The 23683-nt window shown below is 42.5% G+C and overlaps 1 protein-coding gene across 5 annotated transcripts in view; it reads right to left on the bottom strand.

Annotated features, from left to right (window-relative positions):
- The window catches only part of RIMKLB (ribosomal modification protein rimK like family member B), a 51854-nt gene extending 34261 nt beyond the window's left edge, over positions 1-17593 (bottom strand). The window contains exons 1-2 of one of the 5 annotated variants that reach the window (XM_082349235.1): positions 8121-8458; positions 6499-6643 (exon numbers count right to left, since the gene is read on the bottom strand). The gene's annotated coding sequence lies outside the window, so the exon portion shown is untranslated. The other 4 variants (XM_082349234.1, XM_082349236.1, XM_082349232.1 and 1 more) reach the window with 4 other exon arrangements.
- Positions 17594-23683: the final 6090 nt, after the last annotated feature.

Raw genomic sequence — 23683 nt, 5'->3', positions numbered from 1 at the left:
GTACAGAAAAATAACAAATGTGTGAATAGGCACTCTTTCACTATTCTTTCCTGTAACTCTTTTCTCCTGACAGCTTTCCCGCTGTACATAATCCCCAGGGCTTCATTCTTAACCCCTTCTTTCCTTTCTCTAGAAAAGTCATTCTCAGTCCAGTTTCAACTACTATCATTGACCTACTAAATGTATTTTTCCAACCAGGAGTTCAACTGAATTTCAGATCTTGTTTCAATATGCCTAAACGGGCATCCTTAACTAAATGCCACCCACTATTGCCTCAGTTAAGCAAGTAAAGTACTGCAGTACATATTTATTGAAAAAGATTCCACAAATCAGTGGCCTTGCACAGTTCCAACCCACATTGTTCAAGGGTCAACTCTGTGTGTGTGTGTGTGTGATAATATACATACATATGATAAATATATATATATACACACACACACATATAATAAATAGATGCCATAACAGAAGCATAATGTTTAAAGATGTTGAATGACATGCCTTATCAAACTCCAAATACTGGGCTATTCTAAAACTAAAAGTTGAATGAACACTATTTCAAATTAAACCTCGGGTATTATAGTAACCATTTTACAGATTAAGAAATGAAGATTAAGAGAGTTAAGAAATGCACCTAAAAAAAATTTTTTTTAAGTAAGTAATACTAGTAAGTAGCATAGCTTATATTTCCAGAGATTTTCTAAGTCCCAACAGTCTCCCTCCAAATCATACTACGTGCCTATATTGACTTTAATTGTACGTTTTAACACCTACTTTGTTATGCTTAAGGTTTTAAACCAAGGATCTGTTAATCAAGGCTTTTCTCTCAATCTCAATAAGTTCTAATGCTTCCCAGCCTCCCCAAAAAATCCAAAACACAACAAAACACAATCTGGGATACAAATGAAATTTTACCCTCTTTCCTTTCCTTGCCTTATCCAGTGTCTCTTCAGGAGGTGGATCTGAGTTACTGTTAGAAATGAGAATGAATGGGAATAAGGGGCAGAGAGACAAAAGCATTAAGAAGAAAGATGGGAGAAAGGTAGGAACATCCCACTGTGTGTGTGTGGGGGGGTGCACTTATTAAAGGGGTAGAAAATGAATGATAAAATGAAAATCTCAGAAGTCTCAGAGACAACCGATTAATAGTGTTAAACCTGTTACCCATCATCCACTAAAAGTATGTCCCTTTGGGGCTTCCCTGGTGGCGCAGTGGTTGAGAATCTGCCTGCCAATGCAGGGGACACGGGTTCGAGCCCTGGTCTGGGAAGATCCCACATGCCATGGAGCAACTAGGCCCGTGAGCCACAGCTACTGAGCCTGCGCATCTGGAGCCTGTGCTCCGCAACAAGAGAGGCCGCGATAATGAGAGGCCCGCACACCGCGATGAAGAGTGGCCCCCACTTGCCGCAACTAGAGAAAGTCCTCGCACAGAAATGAAGACCCAACACAGCCATAAATTTAAATAAACAAATAATAATAAATTATAAATAAATAAATAAATAAATAAAAAAGAATGTCCTTTTGAAACTTCGGTAGTTCCTCCACAATCTCATCCTTTAGCTAAGATGCCACTTTAAAAATATCACTGTCTGGGTGCCATTTTCCTTAGCACATTAACTTGAACTTAGACTGTAAGGCTGTGAAAGCAGGAGCAGGTTAGGTATTAATCAAAGTTGACTTTACAGTGACAGAAATGGATGACAGTCCCCTACTTATTCTTGAAAGAGTATACTTCAAAAACAGAGCAAATATCTAATTTTCCAAACTTTACATGACACATTCACTAATACTCTCTCCTTACAGCTCTTTCTATCATAATACTTTTTCTTAAAAAAACTATATACAAGATTTTGCATGAAAAATGAGAGGATAACCATTTTCCTGTACATACTCAATATGGTCCCCTGTACTCTTTTCTACTATATCTAAAGATATCAAAGGGAATCTGGATAAAGTAAATTCACTTTTGAGTAATTATATGTACCAAATACACTGTGTTAGACAGTTTATTTGTATCTTCTCACTTAATCCTCACAATCATCCCTGTGACACATTATTGTCCTCATTGGGCAAGTGAGGCTGCACTAGCAGAGAGGTCACTTGTCTAAATTAGAAAGTGGTAGAAGAGCCCAGAGTCACTTCAAATTCCACACACTCTATGGCAGAGACTGCCACCTGCCTACCAATATCCACTTTCCGGGGCTTCCCTGGTGGCGCAGTGGTTGAGAATCTGCCTGCCAATGCAGGGGACAAGGGTTCGAGCCCTGGTCTGGGAAGATCCCACATGCCACGGAGCAACTAGGCCCGTGAGCCACAGCTACTGAGCCTGCGCGTCTGGAGCCTGTGCTCCGCAACAAGAGAGGCCGTGACAGTGAGGCCCACGCACCGCGATGAAGAGTGGCCCCCGCTCGCTGCAACTAGAGAAAGCCCTCGCACAGAAACGAAGACCCAACACAGCCAAAAATAAATAAATAAATAAATAAAATTAAAAAAAAAAAAAAATCCACTTTCCACTTACTCCTCTGTAGTAACAGATCTGATATTTACCTGAGCACACTGCCATATGACTAAGAGACTGCATTTGTATTCCGTAGGCTTTCTTGCAACTAGATATGGTCGAAGAGTGCTGAGCCAAAGTACTGCACTCCAACTTCCAGGAAGCATGCTAAAGAGATGTACTCTTCCTTGGCCCTTCCTCCATTCTGCTACCTGGAATGTGGGTGCCATGGCTACACCTCCAACAACCATCTGGACAGAGGACAAGAGTCGACCCTAGGAAAAGCGCAGCTACGTGTTAGAAGAACTTGAATCCCTGACAACTGCGCAGTGCTGTGGCCTTAAACTGCTTACTATCTCTTTTTCATGAGGAAGAAATAAACTTCCAACTCAATGATATTTTGGGATTCTTTATTATAGCCAAAAAAGATAAACTACTAAGTACACAAAACTAAGCATTCAACTGCATAATACATTCAATTAATATTTGAGTGCCTACTACGCACTCTCCCTAAAGATACCATGGTAAACAAAAGAGACAAACCCCCAGCCCCTAAAGAACTAAAAATGATCTGATGTTAAAATGTCATGAATAAGAAAAAATGCTCAACATCACTAAGCACTAAGAAATGCAAATAAAAACACAAAACTACCTCACAGGATGGTTACAATTAAAAAAAAAAAAAAAAAAACCCCAGAAAATAACAAGCGTTGGGGAGGACGTGGAGAAACTGGAAGCGCTGCCAACTGCCGGTGGGAATGTTAAATGGTGCAGCTGCTGCCGAAAACAGTATGGCGGTTCCTCAAAAAATTAAAAATGGAATCACCATACAATCCGGCAATTCCACTTTTAGGTATATACCCAAAAGAACTGAAAGCTGAGTCACAAAGAGGTATCTGTACACATATGTTCAGAGCAGCATTATTCACAATAACTAAAAGGTGGATGCAACCCACGTGTACATTTGACAGATGAATAATAAGCAAAATGCATGTATCAGAATCTAATGCCTTAAAAAGGCATTAGATTCTGATACATGCTTACAACATGAATGAACCTTGACGACATTATGCCCCACAATCTAAAGTACTCTAATTCACAGAAAGTAGAATGATGGTTGTTAATGGCTGGGGCATTTAAAGATTAGGGAGTTACTGTTTAATGGGTATAGGGTTTCGGTTATGCAGGACGAAAGAGTCTGGAGATGGATATGGTGATGGCTGCACAATATGAATGTACTTAATACCACTAATCTGTTAAGACGGAAGTTTTGTGTGTATTTTACAATAAAAAGAAAACTGTAAAAGGAAAAAAATTGTCATGAGCAAATTAACATGCAAATGTTTACACATTCCCAACTAAAGGGTCAAAAAAATGTTACCTTTACTTAAATAACCTGTAGCTTTGTTACTAAAATTCCCAAAATAGTCTGTGGTATAAACAAAACCTAAGTTTTCTCTGGAATCCAAATAACATTTCTAATGATTTCACTTAACAGAGAAATGTTACATCAGAGTATCTCTGGAATGTGGCACAAAATTTTAAAAATGTTCCTGAGATGCAATGCACAGTACAGCTCAAAGTTCATCACATTTAACATGTTAAATGTCAGGCCTTCCTTCAACATTTTCTTTCTGGACACTATGCTGTAAAAAGGGTTGGGAAGCTGTTAACATATTCAAGAAGGCTTTGCAGATATGGCTAACTACATCACATGTCAAAGGAATAAGCTAACAACTGAGAACTCCAAAGCATCAGGGAAGAATTCCAAGCTTGCTGTATTTGGGCAAACCTGCATGAATTTTCAAGATGTAGTTTTCTGATAAAGCATCAAAGTCTGAAATACTGCCAAATACGGGACAGCAGAGCAGTAACACAGAACCGGTCTGATCTTATATAGCAAATCCATGCTCTATCTTGGAGACCTTATTTCTATATTTCTAAGAACATGAAGCTAAGAGCTAGTATCAGAAGTGGTGAAAAGAGAGAGAGATGGAGAGAGGGAAACAAAAAGGGGACTGTTAAGGAGCTGAACAGAGCAAAAACATTTAAGAAGTAGGTTTGGATTATTTTTTTTGATCACAACTTGGTGGTGTGCTGTCACTTTTGAAAGAAAGGTAGTAAAAACAAAAACAAAAACAAAAACAAAACTTGGCATATCAACATTTACACAAATTTGTTCTGCTAATTCATCAATTCACAATCCAGTAGACTCCTCCAGACATTGCTGGGAGAAGTGACTGACAGGGGAAAGGACCAAACAGTAAAGTTTCCAAGTAATGAAAGACAATTTACCCAACATCTGTACCTAATCCGCCCCCCCTCCCCCGCCCTCCATTCAACCTCTCTTGAAACAAGAGGACCAATGAAATTAGACAGTAAACTCTATGAGGACAGAATCCCCATCTGTTGTATTCCCTACTATTATACCCAATGGGCAGCATAGAACCTCAAAAGGACATGGTTACGGGTTAGGAGTTACTTTAAAGGACTTTGTTATGCTGAATTACAAAGGAGTATCAAAAAACCAGAGCTATTTTCAAAATTAAACACCAGGCAAATTGTACAACATAATATCTAAACGTAGCTGTTTAAAATTTAAAATTTCATTTTTTCAGTTTCGCATAAAAAACAAACAACCCAAAGCTATTGCTACTTTCTATCATCATTATACAACCTTTGTTAACAATTAAAGTGGGGCCTGGGGTTAGGGGCAGTAAGGAGAGGAAAAAAGATATAAGCAGATGGGTTCCGTGCAGACCAGGCTCTAAGGGAGTAGATCTGGCTAGCTCTGTGACTTTTGTCCTCCAAGCCAATTTTGAAAGGGAAAAAACATTGGAAAAGAAAACACTGAAAATGACACCATGGCATCAGTTACCATGAAGCCAGAAAATCAGTCCTCTTCTGCAAACCAAACATTTACACAGATACATATGGCACATAAATCTAAAATATATTATGTACAGATATTTTTGGAGGTACTATATTATTTCTTCACAACACTTAATATGACAAGCAGGAAAATTCCCAAGTAATGCAGGACAATTTACCCAACACCTGTATCTAATCTCCCCGATTGAACCTCTCTTGAAACAACTGCACATGCCAGTACAGCTAACATCTAAAAATACTGCTTTCTTCATTGTTCTTATCACTATCTACCTACCACTCAATAGCGTAACTATAACAATTCTAAAGGCTCTTTTCTCAAATGCTTATGACTTAATCCCACTTTCAGAGAATATTCTTTGTAAACTAATCAGCCATAAAATCTCTCTACAAATCCACCCCCAAAAAAACAGTTGTCAGCAAGCAACATACAACAACTCACCCTCCTTACTTTATGTTTGGTTTTCTCACTCTTCATGGGCTGTTTGTGGGTACAGAAGTTCTTCCTCCACCCATTTTCTGTGTTTAGGTCTCTATACCTACTCCCCAGAAGAAGATGATAAAAGCTATGTCCCAAAGTGTGGAACAACTCACTCTACTCTGTCCCATTCCCCTAATCTGTTCCAGTGTTCATGGTGTTCAGTCTTTTAGCTCATTGGGAGGGGAGAGGAATTGAGAGATCGATCAGTCTAGTGACTTACCCCAGTAGCAAACCCCATGTGAATACAAATTGGGGAAAGAAAGAATTGGGAGATAATTTAAAAGGTATGTTTCATCCTGTGCCCCAACAAAGTAATGCATGAAGTTTGGCTGGTGCTCAGAGAAAAAAAGAATGTTCATTTTCGAACCTTCTTTACAGTATGGCTAAGAAGTGGTAGAAGATTTACAAGATATTGCTGGTATTTCCCTCTGGTGAGGAAGAGGGGACCGAATGAGAAGGGAAAAGAAAAAAAGGATAATTTCTTCTTGTCACTCTCCCCTGCACCCCCAGATGCTATCATATTCAATAGGAAACATGAAAAAAAAATTTAAAGCTATCCAACTAGAAACTAAGATAAGCGGAATTTTAGCTCATAGCCAAAAGTCTGAAGGTTAGATATACAGCTCCTTACCCCCTACAGGGGGAAAGGCAGGAAGAGAAAAGTGGCTCTTCACTGAGTAGAGGGCTGCATGTGACTCAATTTGCTGCTCCCCTTCTTGGCTCTGTTTTCAGAATCACACAGACTGCCTCCCTGCCTGACAAGCAGACTCCAGCACCTGGCGGGGGTAAGAGAAGACAAGGGAGAAAACAAGGGAGACAGAGAAAGAGAAAAACATCAACAGCCATGTTGCCAAACTAACAACTAAGTCTATGACATGAACGAAGGAAACTAATACCTAACCAAGATAGACTGGAATAAACAAAAGATCACGTCAAAACAAAATAGGCCTCCTCCCCTTTGACACACTTAACTAAATCCAATAACCATTATAAAAGAAATCTAACTATATTATGACTATATTAGAGCTTTTCATCCCAGAAGTTATGGTGACTCTCCATGACTAGAATTTCAGAGAGTGCTTTATTTCAAGTGACTATCTTAAAAGTATTTGGACAGTCAATTGTTTAAGAAATCGTTTTTTTCTTTTTAAAAAGACCTTAGAACTATCCGATGCTATGAAATAAAATAAGATCTAAAGAAAATAACATTAACATTTTAATGGTTACAGTTAAAAATTATATCATCCATAAATATAATCAAGCCCACAAAAGGAAAACCTTCCATATTAGGCTGCCCATACAGTTTCCATACAGATTTCAAATTTAACCCAACTCCACAAAGATGTGGGAACAATTCCTGTAATTAATGAGAAAACGGCACAAGCAAAGAATTTACATCGAGGTTACATTCAACACGGTTACTATAATAATCCCACTCACAGAAGAGAATTAACGCCCCATCTCTATCCGTAAACACAAATGGGAGAAAATACAGGGGATGACATCTGCTATTAGCGATAAGGAAAAATTAGTAAGGCAAATCTGAAGTTATTATCCCCTAACTACTTTGGATTTATTGCGGGGGGGGGGGGTAAAGATCTGCATCATGGTCAAATGCTGTTAAAAAAAACCAAACGAGACAAGCAATTACTGTCACCCATCTTATTCAGAGGGCTTTCAAAAGAAAAAGAGGAATGGCTGTCACTCTTCTAAAAATGTACACGTAAGGAGAAAAGCGTGGAATTAAAACAGAATAACTGCGGGACCAATACCAGCCCCTCCCGCCTCGGTCACACACCACAGGAATCTGTCTGATGGCAGCAGTGGAGGCAGAGATCACCACGCTGCCGAGGACAGGTTAGCGCCACGCGTGTGTGGCTCCGACACGCATCCCCAGGGTCACCACACCCCCTCGCCGAGGGGAGACCACACTGCTCCCCGCCCGAGGCCGCCGCCTCCCTCCAGCCTCCCGCACCCACCGGCCTCCTCAGCCCCTCCCGGCGCAGACGCCCACCCAGCCCGGGGTCCGCCGAGCGCCCCGCCGCCCCCGGCTCTGAGGCGACCACCGGCCTCCCCAAGCCCCGGGCCCCAGCCGCGCACTGCCCCGTCCTCTCTCGGGCCCGGCCCCGCTCGTCTGGAGCCCGTTCTGCCCAACTCGGCCGCGGCGGGCGGCGGGCAGCGGGCGGCGGGGGTCGGGCGCGCCGCCGCCTCTCACCACGACCCCCGGGGAGGGAACGCGAGGGTCCCGCTCACCTGGCTGGGGCGACTCCTCCCTGGCTCTCGGCCGGCGGCGCCCGGCTGGGGCCTCCGAGGGCGGCGCGGGCGGGCGGCCGGGCGGGCAGTAAGTCCGAGGAGAGGAGGGGGAGGGGGTCGGGATGCCGGGAGCCGCCTCCTTTCTCCGCCGCCGCCGCCGCCGCCACGGCTCCCACAGCCTGGCCCGGCGCCCTCGCCCACTCGCCTCCTTTCTCACAGCCGCGCGGTCGGTCTGGCTCTCCCTCACCTCACACACCCACACATACACACACACACTCACCCCCCCCACACCCACACACACGCACACCCGACTGCTCCTCACTCCCTCACACTCCCTCACTCGCCTGGCGTGCGCGCGCGCGCGACCCCGCTCTCACAGCGCGCGCGACGCCGGCGGAGGCCGCCCCGCGCTCCCCCAGACCTAGGCGAAGCGCGCCGTCCGCCCGCGTGCCGAGGACCCGTGCGCGCCCCGGCCCCGGCCCCGCCCTCCAGGCGCGGCGGCGCGGCGGCGCGGCGGCGCGGCGAGCTGCCGGCCGAGCGAGGGGCCGGGCCAGCCAGCCGGCCAAACCTGGCCGAGCGGATCTGACACCTGCGTCGGGACCCGACCCCCAGGCGTCCCGTCTCCACTGGCAACCCTCTCGGCCTCTGGGGTCGAGGAGAGGCGATGGGGCGCGCGCGCGCGCGCGCCGGGAGGAAAAGGGGAGCGCGAGAGCGCTTCGAGGACGCGCTTTCCCCACCCGCCCCCAAACCGTCCTCACTGAAAAAGGGAAACGGATGGAGGGGCGACGTTTGTTCGCAACTCGAAACCGCGTGGTGAATCCCTTCCGTTGTACACCCTCGCCGCCCTCACCGTCCCTCCTCCAGCCCCATTCACCCACACTCTGAACCCTGAGGCGAGCCCACCGAGTCTCCCAGGCGCAGTGTGCGGAGTGCGTGTCCGCGCCGCTGCGCCTCCCGCCCGTCCCCGCCCACCTCCCGCGCCGCTCTGAGGACCGCCTCCCCCTCGAGCCCCCTCAAACCGTGGTCTCCCCTCCGGAGGCAAAGGTTTGGGGGGCAAAGACCGTAAACACCCATAAGGTCCTTGTCCCTGTACAGAGTAAGGACAATGCCTCTGTAGATAGTGAGGCCAATTTTTAAACATCATGTATTCGCCAGGCTTTAGGCAGGTTTTAAGATACAGGCGGGGCACCGTGGTACAGCCAGCTCTGCCGCTTAGAAAGCAGTGTAAACCTCGTTACTTAACTTGTTAATTAACCTAGTTACTTAACTTCCTGTGATCCCTTGTTATGAAAAGAGTATATTCCAAGGTTGCTGTGTGAATGAAATGTGATAATAGACTTACAAGCATTTTGTAAATTTCCAAACTGTGTAAAATGAATGTTTTACACTTATTTTCATTTACACTTTAGTGTGTTTCTTCGCAGTATGGCTGAGAAGGGGTAGAAGATTTTTTAAGATGTTGCTGGTAATTTCCCTCTAGTGAGGAAGGTCAAAAAACTCCTCCACAAAGGAGGGTACGAATATGAATAGGTCGGAAGCAACCTAAATATCCATCCACAAATGAATGGTTAAAGATGTGGTATGTATATACAATGGAATATTACTCAGCCATAAAAAAGAATGAAATAATGCTGTTTGTAGCAACATGGATGGCCCTAGAGATTATCCATACTAAGTAAAGTTAAGCCAGGCAGAGAAAGACAAATACCAAGTGATGTCGTATGTGGAATCTAAAATACGACACAAATGAACTAACTTATTTACAGAACAGAAACACAGACAGAGAACAGACTTCAGGGAGGGGGGTTGGGGGAGGAATGGAGTGGGAGTTTGGGATTAGCAGGTGCATTCTATATAATAGAATATCCAAACAACAAGGTCCTACTGTATTGCACAAGGAACTGTATTCAATATCCTGTGATAAACCATACTCTATATGGAAGATTCATTTCCAAATAACCTTAGTCATTTATTACACCAGATATCCCAGATGTGAGAGAGTACATCCTAACACGTTTGCCTTCTTGCAGATCACAACCCCTTCTCAGTCCCCTCAGCCAACAAATTCTTTTCAGCATTCCTTTCCCAATCTTTAGGGTCTGCTTTTTTTTTTTTTTTTTTTGCTGATTTACTTCAGGGGGACTTGAGAGTCCCCTGACTGAGAAATGTAGTTAGGGTGTTAACTAAGTGTTTACTGCACGTTTTGACACAGAGTAACCTAGGATGGTGAACTATTTTCACGAAAGATAACGTTTAGAGGTACAAAAGTGTTATACGATATATACTACCTTCAGAAGAAAGGGGGGAAAAGTCTACAGAACTAAAATGTTGCTATTTACTCCACTCTGATATTATCTCCTGGAACATGAAGTACTTCCCTTCAATCTAAAGAGGAAAAGAAGAGAATCATTTTGTGATCAAAGAAAGCTTGACCACAGAGATACGAGCACAATGAGAATCTGACACAAAATACATAGGGAAATTGGCACAGAGGAAAGGTCGGGGGCATGCCCAGCAGAGGATCCCAATTCACAGTAACCACGCACTGCCCAAGAAAACCAGGTTGTATAGGTGAAACTGTGGATAGGGAGTATGAGGCTATTAATTAACAGGCCACTTGTCTCTTTAAAAAATGCTGTCATTCAATATACTGTCACTATGCGCCAGACACATCCTAAGAAATTCATAACACACACAACAACTTTGCTTTTCACTTAATCTAGTCAGGGAAATAAACCCAGAAGTATATTTTTAAAAACAAAGCCAATGATATGTCACTCTATAAGATAATCTTTACATGAATAATGATCAAATTCATACCTCCTATTTTTGTATGAAGTAATGAGGGAGCAGAAATTGTTTTTAGCATTTCCAGAAAGGCTCAGTTTCTTAGATTCAACCAGAATCTTTGTGTTTTCACGGTAGTTATGTCTGGTCAGGTGTGGACTCACATCTCCTTTTGGTGGCAATGTAACTTATCTTGGTTTAATCATGCGCCACTCATTTTTAACCCATAAATTGATACTCTTCAGGAGGGGGTGGGTTGAATCCCTTGAGAAGACATATTATAAGTAACCTCACGTCTCTGGAGTCAGATGAATCTGATTTATCTAATTTGAAATCCCAGCTTTATTTGCTGGTGTCATGGGATTGTTGCCTCTATGAGCCTCAGTTTTCTCATCTACAAAATGAAAATTAACTATTTCACTGAACTATAAGGATTAATGAGGTAACTTACATATAATGCACTACATATGAAGCGTGCAATAAATATTAGCTATTATTACACAAGACTGATGTTCACCCAAGCTGAAGGGACCAAGGATTAGACAAGAGGTGCTGGAATTATCCATGTATCACCTTATTGAAATGTTCTTGGTGGACAATATGAAGATAGTTAGTGGGAGAGGCACATAAAACAGAGGATTTGATGAAAACAAAATCTCCCCCAACAAAGTTGCCCAGGTTCTCTGATTCAACTTGAACTGCATTGGTGTATATCTACATCAGCCAGAAAGCATAACTCGCCTATTATCTAGACTGCGGGTCAAGCAAAAACTTTAAGGACCCCATAGACACCATCTGTGCAAATCTTTCTCTCCTGGGGTTAAAGACAAACAAGCTGGGGTTTGATCAAAACTAAGGCCTAAAGTAGTGAAGAGAAAAACTGTAAACAGGAATGAATCCAGAGTTATTCTCAGTACCTAAAATAGTGTACATCACTGGGTATCTAATGTGATTCGTGTGGGTGGAGAAAAGGTAGTGGGTGTCTTATATCAGAACGTACACTAGCAAATAAGAAACAGTAGCGGCAGCTGCAGTAGATGCAGCTCTCCCTGTGCTTCCTCTCCCAGAGCCAGCCGGCTAGAACCAGCCTGGCAACAACAGTCTTCAGTTAGAATAGCTAAACCCCGATCTAGCCTTTCTCCACCCACATCCCTCCTCCTTTCCCTCCACTCCATTTGTGCACAGTAAGCTGAGCGCCTCTCTAACTATGCTAAGAAAATACAGATGCCAGACACAAAGGAGGATGGGGTGGGGAAAGGGAGGAAAGACCGTACAGATTGGCTGCATCAGAGAAAGAAAAAGTGTAAAGGAAAACAATGACTTAGAAAGAGAGGTGATGTAGGTTTTTCCCCTTCCTTTAATTGTATCTGGCTACTATTTCTTTTTCTCTGTTACACAGGAATAAACCAGGATGTTTAAAATGCAGATTCCTTGGCCTTCACCCCGACCTGCTGAATGAGCCCGGGTATCTGCATTTTTTTGAGCCAAACACAAAACTTATGGAATCAGCCAATAGTCTGCAAATTTAACAAGCTTACCAAGTTGGATCTTAGCTACATGACAGCTTGAGAATAGTGTCTTCAAGAGATAACCATTTGTAAAATGTTCTTAATTTAAAGCACTCAGCATTTATAAACTCGATGTAAGCCTCAAGCAACCTTGAAATGTTGAGTAAATATCGTTAGTCTCTTCTGACAGAAGGGAAAATCAAGGCAATGAGATAAAATCATTGGTGGCAATTCCGAGTCTCCTGATTCCCTATCCACTGGAGTATCATAAAAGTATCTCAGTCTGGGAAGAATAGAAGAAGAGAGAATGGACTAAGCAAATGTGCAAAGGCAGCAGCGTGTTCTCCTTTAAAGAATAGAGGGAGCCTCAAATAATAGGGGAAAAAAGAAAACAAGAACCCTCCACTAGGTGCAGGGAGACACCGGATTGAATTTGTTGACATTTCAACCATAAAAATGATGTCAAACCACGCAGGGGCTGTAGGATCCGCCACACACCTATGTCACCAGCAGCACCTTGAATGATTAACAAACATTTACAGATTGAACGGATGAATGAATGAATGCGTTCTGGGATCACCCTAATGATCTGCCACCATCATGATTGTCCTGGTCCAGTTTGCTATCTTTTGCACATCGAAATAGTTAGACTAGGGAGTTCTGTTCATTAGTCTAAGTTCATGTAGTTATCCTTGATGCAAAGAAACAGAACGATTTATATCTGTTGTGTCCAAATCCTTATCTACCCTATTTCTACACTTTGTTTTTAAATCATTTTTGCTCTCTTGGGTTACAAACCCATTTTGATCATCAAGCTAGATTTGTTTAATCTTCCTTGCTTTTCTATTTAACCCTTCTTCCGTCGACTCTACCTGACTCCCCCAAACTAACTGTTTCCTTGATTTTTTTGTCTCTCTCTCTCAGTGCCTTTCAGTTTGGGATTCATCCTAGGAGCATGAGGAGACAGTGAAGAGAAAGAAAAAAATGAGTGACACAGTGGAATTACTAGGCAAATCTCTCTAAATATACAAGTTCCAAACCTTTCCCAAAACTTTTCTGGACAACTAGGGCAGACAACGGAGACCAAGATAGAGGATCTATAACACTGGCTTGCTTAGTAAATAAATGGTGAATGAGGAAATTGCCACAGAAATATTTGAAACATATAGTTCTACATGTGAAACATATAGTTCTACATGTTTGAAACATATAGTTCTATATCTGTCCCCAGTCTCATAATAAACCTAATATGTCTTAGAACATGTTTAATCCTCCTAATAACCCTACTGCGTTTGAGTTATCTCCTTTTTACAAATGAGCAAACTAAGGAACAGAGACGTTGAGTAACTTTTTCAAACTCACACAGTTAGCAAGTGGCAAAACCGTGATTTGAATCCAAGCATCAAAGTACATACTCTTAACCAACTCCTTATAATCCCTCAAAGGCTACACAATTGATTTTGTCAGCAGTTTCTTCCCACTACTTAGTATGTAAAGTTTTATTTGGATATTGATGCCTGCTATTTTGGCTTATGTCTCTAATATCATATACAAACATTTGATAAATAATGGTTATTTATATATATATATATATTTGGAATTTGTCGCAAAGGATCTCGTTGTCCATTCCTCAACCATACATATAAAGATTTAACCAAAAAATCATTACTAAAAAAAAAAAAAAATCATTACTAGTGTTATTCTCCAAATACATATAGATTCCATTGTAATCAACAAAGTACAAATCCACTTAAGTCATAGATGAATTTGCTAAAGTCGTAGAAGCTTTTTATCATTAAGGTTTTTCTCCAACTTCCGTTACTAAAAATAAAAACTACTATTTTTGTGGGAAACTGAAATGTTTGGCGGTTCAGAAAGGGACCCACTGATATGTTGGGGCAAAAAGGGTTTAGCAGAAAGTCAGGGTTTAAAAGACAAACCAGGGTTTAATGCCTGACCGAGAGGGCAAAAGTAGGTCAGTGTCCCTGGCAGTCACAGCTGGTAGAGAGTGATGTCACCCAAGTAATGGGGTGGGGGGTAGGGGAGGTGGGATTTAAGGTGGGGAAGTGGAGAGACCCTTTGAAGGGGGGACCGTGGGGATGGGAGGGGAGGAATTTACAGAGGCGGACTTAAGGCAGCCTTTTATACGCTAATGGCAGAAACAGCTGAAGCACCACTTCCTCCGCTCTCTTCCCTCTTCCCAGGCTGCTTTCTCCCAGGCCTCATTCCCTACCTCGTATCAACATCAGACCCCTCTGCTGGAGACAAAGACACCAGAGAAGGGAATGAGGAAAAAGACAAGCCTGAAAAGGAATAATTTCCATAAAGGAGAGAGTGGTGAGGAGAGAAGTGAAGTGAATTTTAATCAAAACCAGGGAAACATGATGGGAAAGAAGAAAAAAAACGGAGAGGGGCAGATGAAAAAATAGTGGAAAGGGAGGAAACAATGGCTGAATGAACCAAAAAACATATTAGTGAATGGAGCAAAATTAGTATACTGGAAATACAATTATAATAACTTCTAACATTTTAAAAATGAAGCAAGCAAAGAGCTGAGGAAGACACCATAATGGTTGCAATTTGAAACCATCCAAAATATGTAGTGTGTTTGCAACAAAGCGAAACTGGGATGGTCCCAACTAGGACTTCCCTCCCCAGTCCACATCCAAGTTCAAAGTTATGCTGCCTCTGTGTTTATCGGTCAGTCGAGATCTAGAAGTTCTCGTGACTAATTTAAATACCTCATTGCAGGTGTAGGAGTGCCTGTTAAATTGTTAGTAATCAAGGTAGTAACAATAACCACCTTTGGAATGTGGAGACTGTATTTCAACACCCCTGCTTTTGAAATGTCATGCACTTCACGTACTATTTTAATCACTTAAACATTTTAAAGAATTAAAATTCAATTAATCTCTGATCAAAACTGAATGTCTTTCCATTATGTCCAATAGCGCTCCTGTCTAACAAAAGCAACCAAAAATCCTTTCTCATTTAAGAGTTACTAATGTTCCTTTCTGGATAACTGTTAAGTTTTAAAATATCCCCTGGTGTAACCAAAATATACGTGTAATAAATATGCCACGATGAACTGTGTCTAGAAAGAAATAAGGGAGAAAAGCTAGGAAATATCTCACCAAGGCATCTGAAGGACTAGGGATATATATATAGTGCCTGCATCTGGAAGAATGTTGCTTTTCTTTCTCTTCCTTTCAAATTTCTTCCTTCTCTAAGGAAGGAATTTTTATTGCTTATTTTCTGTTTTCTCGTTCATTTCCCCTTTCTCCAAGTCTTTTTTTTTTTTTTTCTCTTGTTGCAACAGCTTCTCTATTTCCATCTCAGGTTGCCCCCATTATTTCCTTCTGACTTTGTTGTGTCTTAGCTTAGTCGGCCAGACTTCCACTAAACTCGCAGAGCTGGAATCAGAACAGCGCATTTGGCAAAAAGTCAGTCACACATACCACACAACCACAAACAAGCACTCTGACTGCAAAATCCTTTCAACAATACATTCCTGTTTCTTGCAGTCAGCGGTTCACATAGACCCACGATCTGAAATAAGCAACGCATACATTCACATACAGTCTGCATGCACATGGCCTCTGCAGTCAGCTCACAAAGACACAACATCTGCAGAAAGGTCTTGCAGGCAGCATATACAGGCAGCACATTCTCCGCCCCTTTCCTAGCTCTTCCTGACTGGCTCTTTCTCCCAGCCACCTCCTCCCCTCACGCTGCCTGGCAATGTCTCCCCTCCTTTTCCGGCATTTCTCAGTGCAGTGCCATCCATCACTCTCCCAACAGATCCTCGGGCAAAGCAATTGTTTCTTGAAGCTCTCTTTTCCGCTGACTGGGAATTTGCTCTTGCAAAAGGACTGTCAAGACAGAATCTCCTTCTGGAACACGATACTGTGGCCTGGTCCCTAGTGCGCTAACTTGTTTCTACAGATTTTTAATTTTGCCATGGAAGGCTTCAGGAGAAGGAAAAAGAGGAGAAAGAAAACAGAAAGAAAGAAAAGGAAAGGAAAGAGAAAGCCCCGGGAGACATTTCAACGAAGACAGCTTGAACAAAAGCAGAGAAACAGATTTAGGAGGGGAAAGCAGTGGAGAGACAAAACGGAGGTGTGAAAGTAAATGGAGAAACTATGAAAAAAGATAAAAGTATGAAAGATTTGGTATAACAGTTTATTGAGCTTTTTGTTACCCACTACATTACCAAGGTGACCGTAGAAGTAGGACAGAAGATTCTTATAAAAAGGTCAATAGGTGAATCAGAGATAAAGAGAATAATCTCCTGATAAGACTGCATCATTTGAAATTTCTGAAAAAGACAAAACAGACAACAATCACAAATATCTGCCACAAGGAAAATTTAAACTGCTATTTTGAAGTATTTAGTGACACTTGGAAAGAAAGCACATTTGAATTTTAGTTAAAACAACAGATGATGTCCCAATTTTTGAGATATACTAAAAATGTGAAATTCAAATTTATTTGACCATCCCACATTTTATCTGGCAATCATATTCTCAGAGGATTCTGACTTACGCTCAAGTTTGAGAAATACTGGTATGAAGTAAGAAGGCCTACCTTTAGTAAGAACACCTGGAGGTGTTTGCAGATTCTTATCCCTACCCCACAATCATACCAAACTGAAATCCCTAAGAAGAAGGTGAAGAATCTTCATTGTGATGACATACATTGGTTTATTTTGATGCACTAAAGTTTGATAATCGCTGATTTCCTCACAATTCTTTCATGGAGCCCTCCCTAAATCTTAATAAATGTTGTTCGGTTAATTAAACCAGGGGGCCATTAGACTGAATGGCCACTAAATAGGCTTTAAGCTACATCCCATCAATAATTTCCTTGTTTCTCCCTTTTCCCTATGAAAGTCTCTCCCCAGCTCCCATCGGTGGAAAGCTGCCCAATTAGAACAGCTTTTAGTTCACAAAAACTCTTAAAGTTTTAATATGCCTCTTTTCAACTGTTCTGTTGTCAGAAGAAGGAACCAAAGGAGCCCCCCAGGGACCCCTCCCAGGAGAAATGAGGAACCAGGTGGAGGTATCCATGTAGCCCCTTTAACTCACTGCTTCTCTGTGTCTGCTTCTCTGTGTCCAAGTCCCTCTTGGATCCTCGTGTTATGAGCTGTCAGACTTTATCTGAGTTTTTCCAGACTGGGTCCGGAAACCAGCCAGAGTCCAACTTAAAAACCGGACTGGGTCGGGGATTGGACTGGGTCTGACCTAAACTGGACTAGGTCCAGTGTGAGGCTTCAGGTGAGTAAAATTTTAAGACTGAACAAGTATATTAATCTCACCACAGATAATCTTGAATTACAGTGGACACAGTGGGCAAGTTTTAACCTAGATCCAGTCAAGAGGTGCCCTAGAGAACAAGGGCACTTCTCTCACTATAAAGAGTCGAAAGAAAATTATTTTTCCTCCTCTACAGTTTCTAGTTACCAGAATAAGAGCTGCTGGGGGGTACTTCCCTGGTGGCGCAGTGGTTAAGAATCTGCCTGCCAATGCAGGGGACACGGGTTCGAGCCCTGGTCTGGGAAGATCCCACATGCCATGGAGCAACTAAGCCTGTGCGCCACAACTACTGAGCCTGTGTGCCACAACTACTGAAGCCCGTGCACCTAGAGCCCGTGCTCCACAACAAGAGAAGCCACCGCAGTGAGAATACTGTGCACTGCAACAAAGAGTAGCCCCCGCTCATTGCAACTAGAGAAAGCCCACACGCAGCAACGAAGACCCAATGTAGCCAAAAATAAATAAATAAATTTATTAAAAAAAAAAAAAAGACCTGCTGGGACACCCTGCTCTCTCCTGCAGACAGGATCTCAGGGAAACTGGCAGAAGTGAGCCAAGGGTAAGAGTTCTTAAGAAGTCAACGCTCCCAGATCTCTGTCTGTGGCGCCTGGTCAAGAGAGGAAGGTAAAGTTTTAGTTGTCCCTTCCTTACCAAGTTCAGGGTTTGAATTTGATTTTGGGGTACCCACTTGTTATCCTTCGCTTCTCTCCTAGAGGCAGCGATTGCTTTCTTGTCTCAACTTGTGTCCTGAGGACATGGCTTGGCTCTCTGCCTGCCTGGGGCACTCAGGTTGTTGGTTCTTTTTTTTTTTTTTTTCCTTTAAATTTATTTATTTATTATTATTTATGGCTGTGTTGGGTCTTCGTTTCTGTGCGAGGGCTTTCTCTAGTTGTGGCAAGTGGGGGCCACTCTTCATCACGGTGCGCGGGCCTCTCATTATCGCGGCCTCTCTTGTTGCAGAGCACAGGCTCCAGACGCGCAGGCTCAGTAGTTGTGGCTCACGGGCCTAGCTGCTTCGCGGCATATGGGATCTTCCCAGACCAGGGCTCGAACTCGTGTCCCCTGCATTGGCAGGCAGATTCTCAACCACTGCGCCACCAGGGAGGCCCAGGTTGTTGGTTCTTGTGTGCATATGCGGGAACCTCAGCCCTCAGGTTGGGGGCACAAAAATACAGCCGGACAGAAACGTGGGCTGTATTCTATTTGTGGCTAGAGTTCTACTGATTGTTGCTAGCTCTCTCTTTGGGCTATTTTTGGAAGTGGCTCTGGATTTTGGGAAGGTAGTATCTTTTGCACCCTCTTTGGAGACACCTCTTACATCCATGGGATTGGTCAAAACTACCAGGCATTTACTGCTTGTCCCAGCTGAAACCTGACAAGATATTGGCGGCCCGGGGAGGTGAGGGGGGAGCTGGGTGGGGCGGGGGGCGGGGGCGAGGGAGGATATATATTTTTAAAAATAGGCTTGTGGTCAGAAGTTGGCCTAATTGGAAGCTGATTTCAAAACCTTTTTTTAGGCGTTCTCTCCTAAGCTAAAATGAAACTATGTACCCAGAGGGAAAGAAAAACATTCTGAGGTCATTGTGGAAGCATTTACGAAAATATTCCAAAGACACACGGCTCTAAATCTAGAACATGGGAATCTTTCCCTCTTAGTTGGAAATCTCCCTAATATGAAGAAACTCATTGAAGATAATGTATTTGGGTGGGTGGGTCAGCCTCTTGATCTCGTTCAGGTTGCAACACTATTCCTTGTGGAATTAAAAACAACTGTACTTGCCTTATAAACTGAGTCCCTACAAGAACAGAAGTGCAGGTCTAGAAGCAATTTAAAGCCCAGAGTAAAACTGAGGTTGACTTTGTGGAGTCAATAAAGCCCCTTGGGAAAAACTGGCCTGCTACCCTGTTTGCAGGATTCCCAGCAGCCTTTCCAGGTGAATAAGGAAGGTCACTTCCTGGAAGGCCTTTAACTCTGGCAATCATCTCTGAATCCATAACTAAGGCCATAGTTGCACAACAAGAGTCCCTAGACTTTCTTGCTAGGATGGTTTTAGATGATAGAATTGCTTGACATTACTCATCAGCTGAACAAGGAGAAATGTGTGCCATAACAGAATGTCTCCTGTTGCAGCTGGATCAACGCAACTGGTATTGTACCAAATACAAGAGATTAATAAATAGCCACTTGGCTATTTATTAATAGCCAGGGGTTGATGACCCTTCAGGTACATTCTCTGATTTACTTGAGAACAACTGGTTTGATTCATGGGAGGTCCTGATTAAGGAATATACTTCACTCTTGGTATTACGCTCCTAAATAGTCATCATGGTTGTTTTCTTGGTGCACTGTGTTGTCCCAAAGGTCTTAAATGCATATTCACAGCCATCAGCAGTACATCAGATGGTCTTGCTGTGCTTGCAGAACAGAAACAAGATGAATAACAAAAACAAAAAACATTTTTTTTGGCTGTGCTGTGTGGCTTGTGGGATCTTAGTTCCCCAACCAGGGATTGAACCCAGGCCCTTGGCAGTGAGAGCTTGGAGTCCTAACCACTACGCTGCCAGGGAATTCCCCAAAAACAAATTCTTCTATGAACCTGACATCATAATCGGTTTCACAATGAGACAAGAGCAACTTAACTCTGATGGTGACTGAGAGTGCCGCTAATACCAAATTTTTGGTGAATGACGTACAAGATGATGGTCAAAAGAGAGAAATCATTAAATTCATTAAGCAGGGGGCCGTTAGACTGAGGTGGCTCTAATTCCAAGGTGGCCTATATAAGCAAACCAAAATCTAAGCCTGAAAATACCTCAGGGTTACAATATTGAAACCTAAGGGTAGCTGATCACAAACAGCCCAAGAGGAATTAAGCTATAGCCAAGCAATAATTCTCTTGCTTTGCTTCTACCTTTTCTCTACAAGTCTCACTCCAAGATCCTGTTGGTGGAGTACCCCTAACCACTTCCAGTTTGGCACTACCAGGTTCACATCAATTTTTGCTCACACAGAATATTTAACATGCCTCAATTTATCTTTAACGTGTTGAACACTGTTATTTTATGTATTTATATATGCATGTCACACTACATCACATTAACTTTTTAAAAGTCAGCGGGAAATGAAAGTACAATTTATCAAAATTTGTGGGAAGCAGCAAAAGCAGTGTGTAGAGGCAAATTTGTCACTGCATGCATATACTAAACAAGAAACATGCAAGAAACTGGACATCCACATGCAAAAATAAAGAACCTAGACACAGACCTTATGCCCTTCTCAAAAAAATTAGCTCAAAATGTGTCATAGACCTAATGTAAAACGAAAAGATATAAAATTTCTGAAAGATAACATAGATGACCTTGGGTATGGTGACAACTTTTTAAATACAAAGTCACTACATCATTAATAAGCTGAACTGCATTAAAATTCCAAACTTCTGCTCAGCAAAACGCCGTGTCAAGAGAATGAGAACGCAAGCCACAGACTGGAAGAAAACATTTGCAAAATACACATCTGATAAAGACCGGTTATCCAAAATATACAAACAACTCTTAAAACTCAACAATAAGAAAATAAACAACCTGACTTTAAAATGGGCAAAAGACCTGAAACATACACCTCACCAACAAAAATATAAGGTGCCAAATAAACATATGAAAAAACGCTCCACATCTTACATCATTAGAGAAATAAGCATTAAAAACAATGAGATATCACTACATGCCTATTAGAATGGCTAAAATCCAGAATCCTGATAACATGAAACAACAGCGAGGAACTCTCATTCATTGCTGAGAGTCCAAAATGGTATGACCGCTTTGGAAGACAGTTTAGGGTTTCCTATAAAACTAAACCTACCCTTACCATATGATCTACCAATCGTGCTCCTTGGTATTTACCCAAAGGAAATACCAAAAACTGCACACGAAGGCTTATCACAGCTTTGTAATAGCCCCAACAGAAACAATCAAGATGTTCTTCGGTAGGTGAATACATAACTTAACAGTTGTTCAGCCCTAAAAAGAAATGAACTAACTACCAAGCCATGAAAAGGCATGGAGGAAACTTAAATGCATTATTGCTAAGCGAAAGAAGCCAATCTGAAAAAAATCACATACTGTATGATTCCGACCATATGTATTTTGGAAAAAGATAAAAACTACGGGGCAGTAAAAAGGTCAGTTGTTGTCAGGGATTAGAGGGGAAGGAGGAATGAATAGGCAGAGCACAGAGTACTTTTGAGGGCAGTGTAACTGTTCTGTATGATACTATAATGGTGGATACAAGTTATTACACAGTTGTCAAAACCCATAGACTGTACAACAGCAAGAGTGAACCCTGACTGACTCATAACAATGGACCTCTCTGGTACAGGATGTTGAGAGTGGGGAAGGATGTAGGTATGTGGGGCAAGGAGTATAAGGGAATTCTCTGTACTTTCCACTCAATTTTGCTGTGAACATAAAAACTGCTCCAAAAAGAAAAGTCTATTTAAAATTGGTAAGGGGGTGGGGTGGCCGCAGAGGTGGGCTTAGGATGGGGCATGCTTCTCCAGCCATCCTAGAATTACCTGGGGTTGAATCAGCTGGATTGGTGGTGCATGTTTTTCAAAATTGTCACTTAGGAGAGTCTAAGTTTCTGTCTTATTTACACCCAGTAGTTAACCCTTCTACCATCTTAAGAAGCCAATGATACTGAAAAAATGGGTTGTTTCTTCATATGTCACTTGTTTCTTCATATGTCAGGGAATAAAGGAAATTCAGTTCACTTCTCTTTCCCACTAGATTCTCAATTCCTTGAATGGAGGACCTGGGACTGATTCATCTTTTTTAATTACCGGTAGGTAGTGAAGTGCCTGGCACTGAAAAGACAGCCAGAATATCAATGAAGTACAGTTCTGAGTCATTAAGAATCTTTCATCCTGTCGGGCACAGCTCAAGAGTTGTTCTCCATGAACTATGTCGTCAGTTGGAATAGTAAATGAGGTGTAGGAAAGGGCAGCCAAACTTCAAAACAGGTCTGGAGAAGTGATTCATTGCCCTCTTGTGTTCAGTTTTAGGAAATACAGTCTCTCCTGTACACGGGCAATACATCTCTCTGATGTACGAATATGAGTTCCTGGGCTTGGTCTTGGGCATGCAACAGTGAACAAAGCATCTGCCCACAATAAGCCCACATTGTAGTGGAGACACTCAGGAAAACAACTCAAAGCTGAGTTGGAAAGGATGAGTAGAAATTAGCCAGATGAACATAAAGGTTATGTTGAATTGGTAAATTAAAGATTCTGGTGGAGGTGTTGTAAATGGAATGTAGCATGTACGGCAGCTTAGAGAGCTTGGAGCTTTTGCAGAACTGTAAATGATTCAGTGTGTCGGAAAGAAAGATGCACAATGTGTCGGGGTGGGTGGGTTAGAGCACTGGTGATGAGAGAAGGAACTGAGAAGTTCTGACCGTATCCTAAGGATAATGAGGCGCCTCTAAGGTTTTTAAGCCAGGGTAACCTAAGTTGAGTCATGCTAGAAATATTACTCATAGTGCTTTGTATTATAAATAAAGGTGGGGAAACGCCAGAACTGGGAGACCAGTTAAGACCCTGTTAGAGCAATGACTGGACCGAACTGAGCTAAAGTGGTGATGGAAATAATAGAGAAAAGGGATGGATTTGAAAGACTGTGTGTTGTGTGTGTGTTGTGTGTTGTGTGTGTTGGGACTCAAGGTGAGGGAAAGAGAGAAACCGATGAAACTGGGGGTGACTCCGGTGCTTCAGTTGGGTAATGGGGTGATGGTGGCACCATAGTCCTAGTATGGGGAGGGACTATGCAGGGAGCAGGACTCAGTTTTACATATGCAAAAATAAGGCTTCGGGCTTCCCTGGTGGCACAGTGGTTGAGAATCTGCCTGCCAATGCAGGGGACACGGGTTTGAGCCCTGGTCTGGGAAGATCCCACATGC

This window comes from Balaenoptera borealis, assembly GCF_965194805.1.
Source record: "Balaenoptera borealis genome assembly, chromosome: 13".
Classification (NCBI taxonomy): domain Eukaryota; kingdom Metazoa; phylum Chordata; class Mammalia; order Artiodactyla; family Balaenopteridae; genus Balaenoptera; species Balaenoptera borealis.
This window is presented reverse-complemented; position numbering and strand designations above follow the sequence as displayed.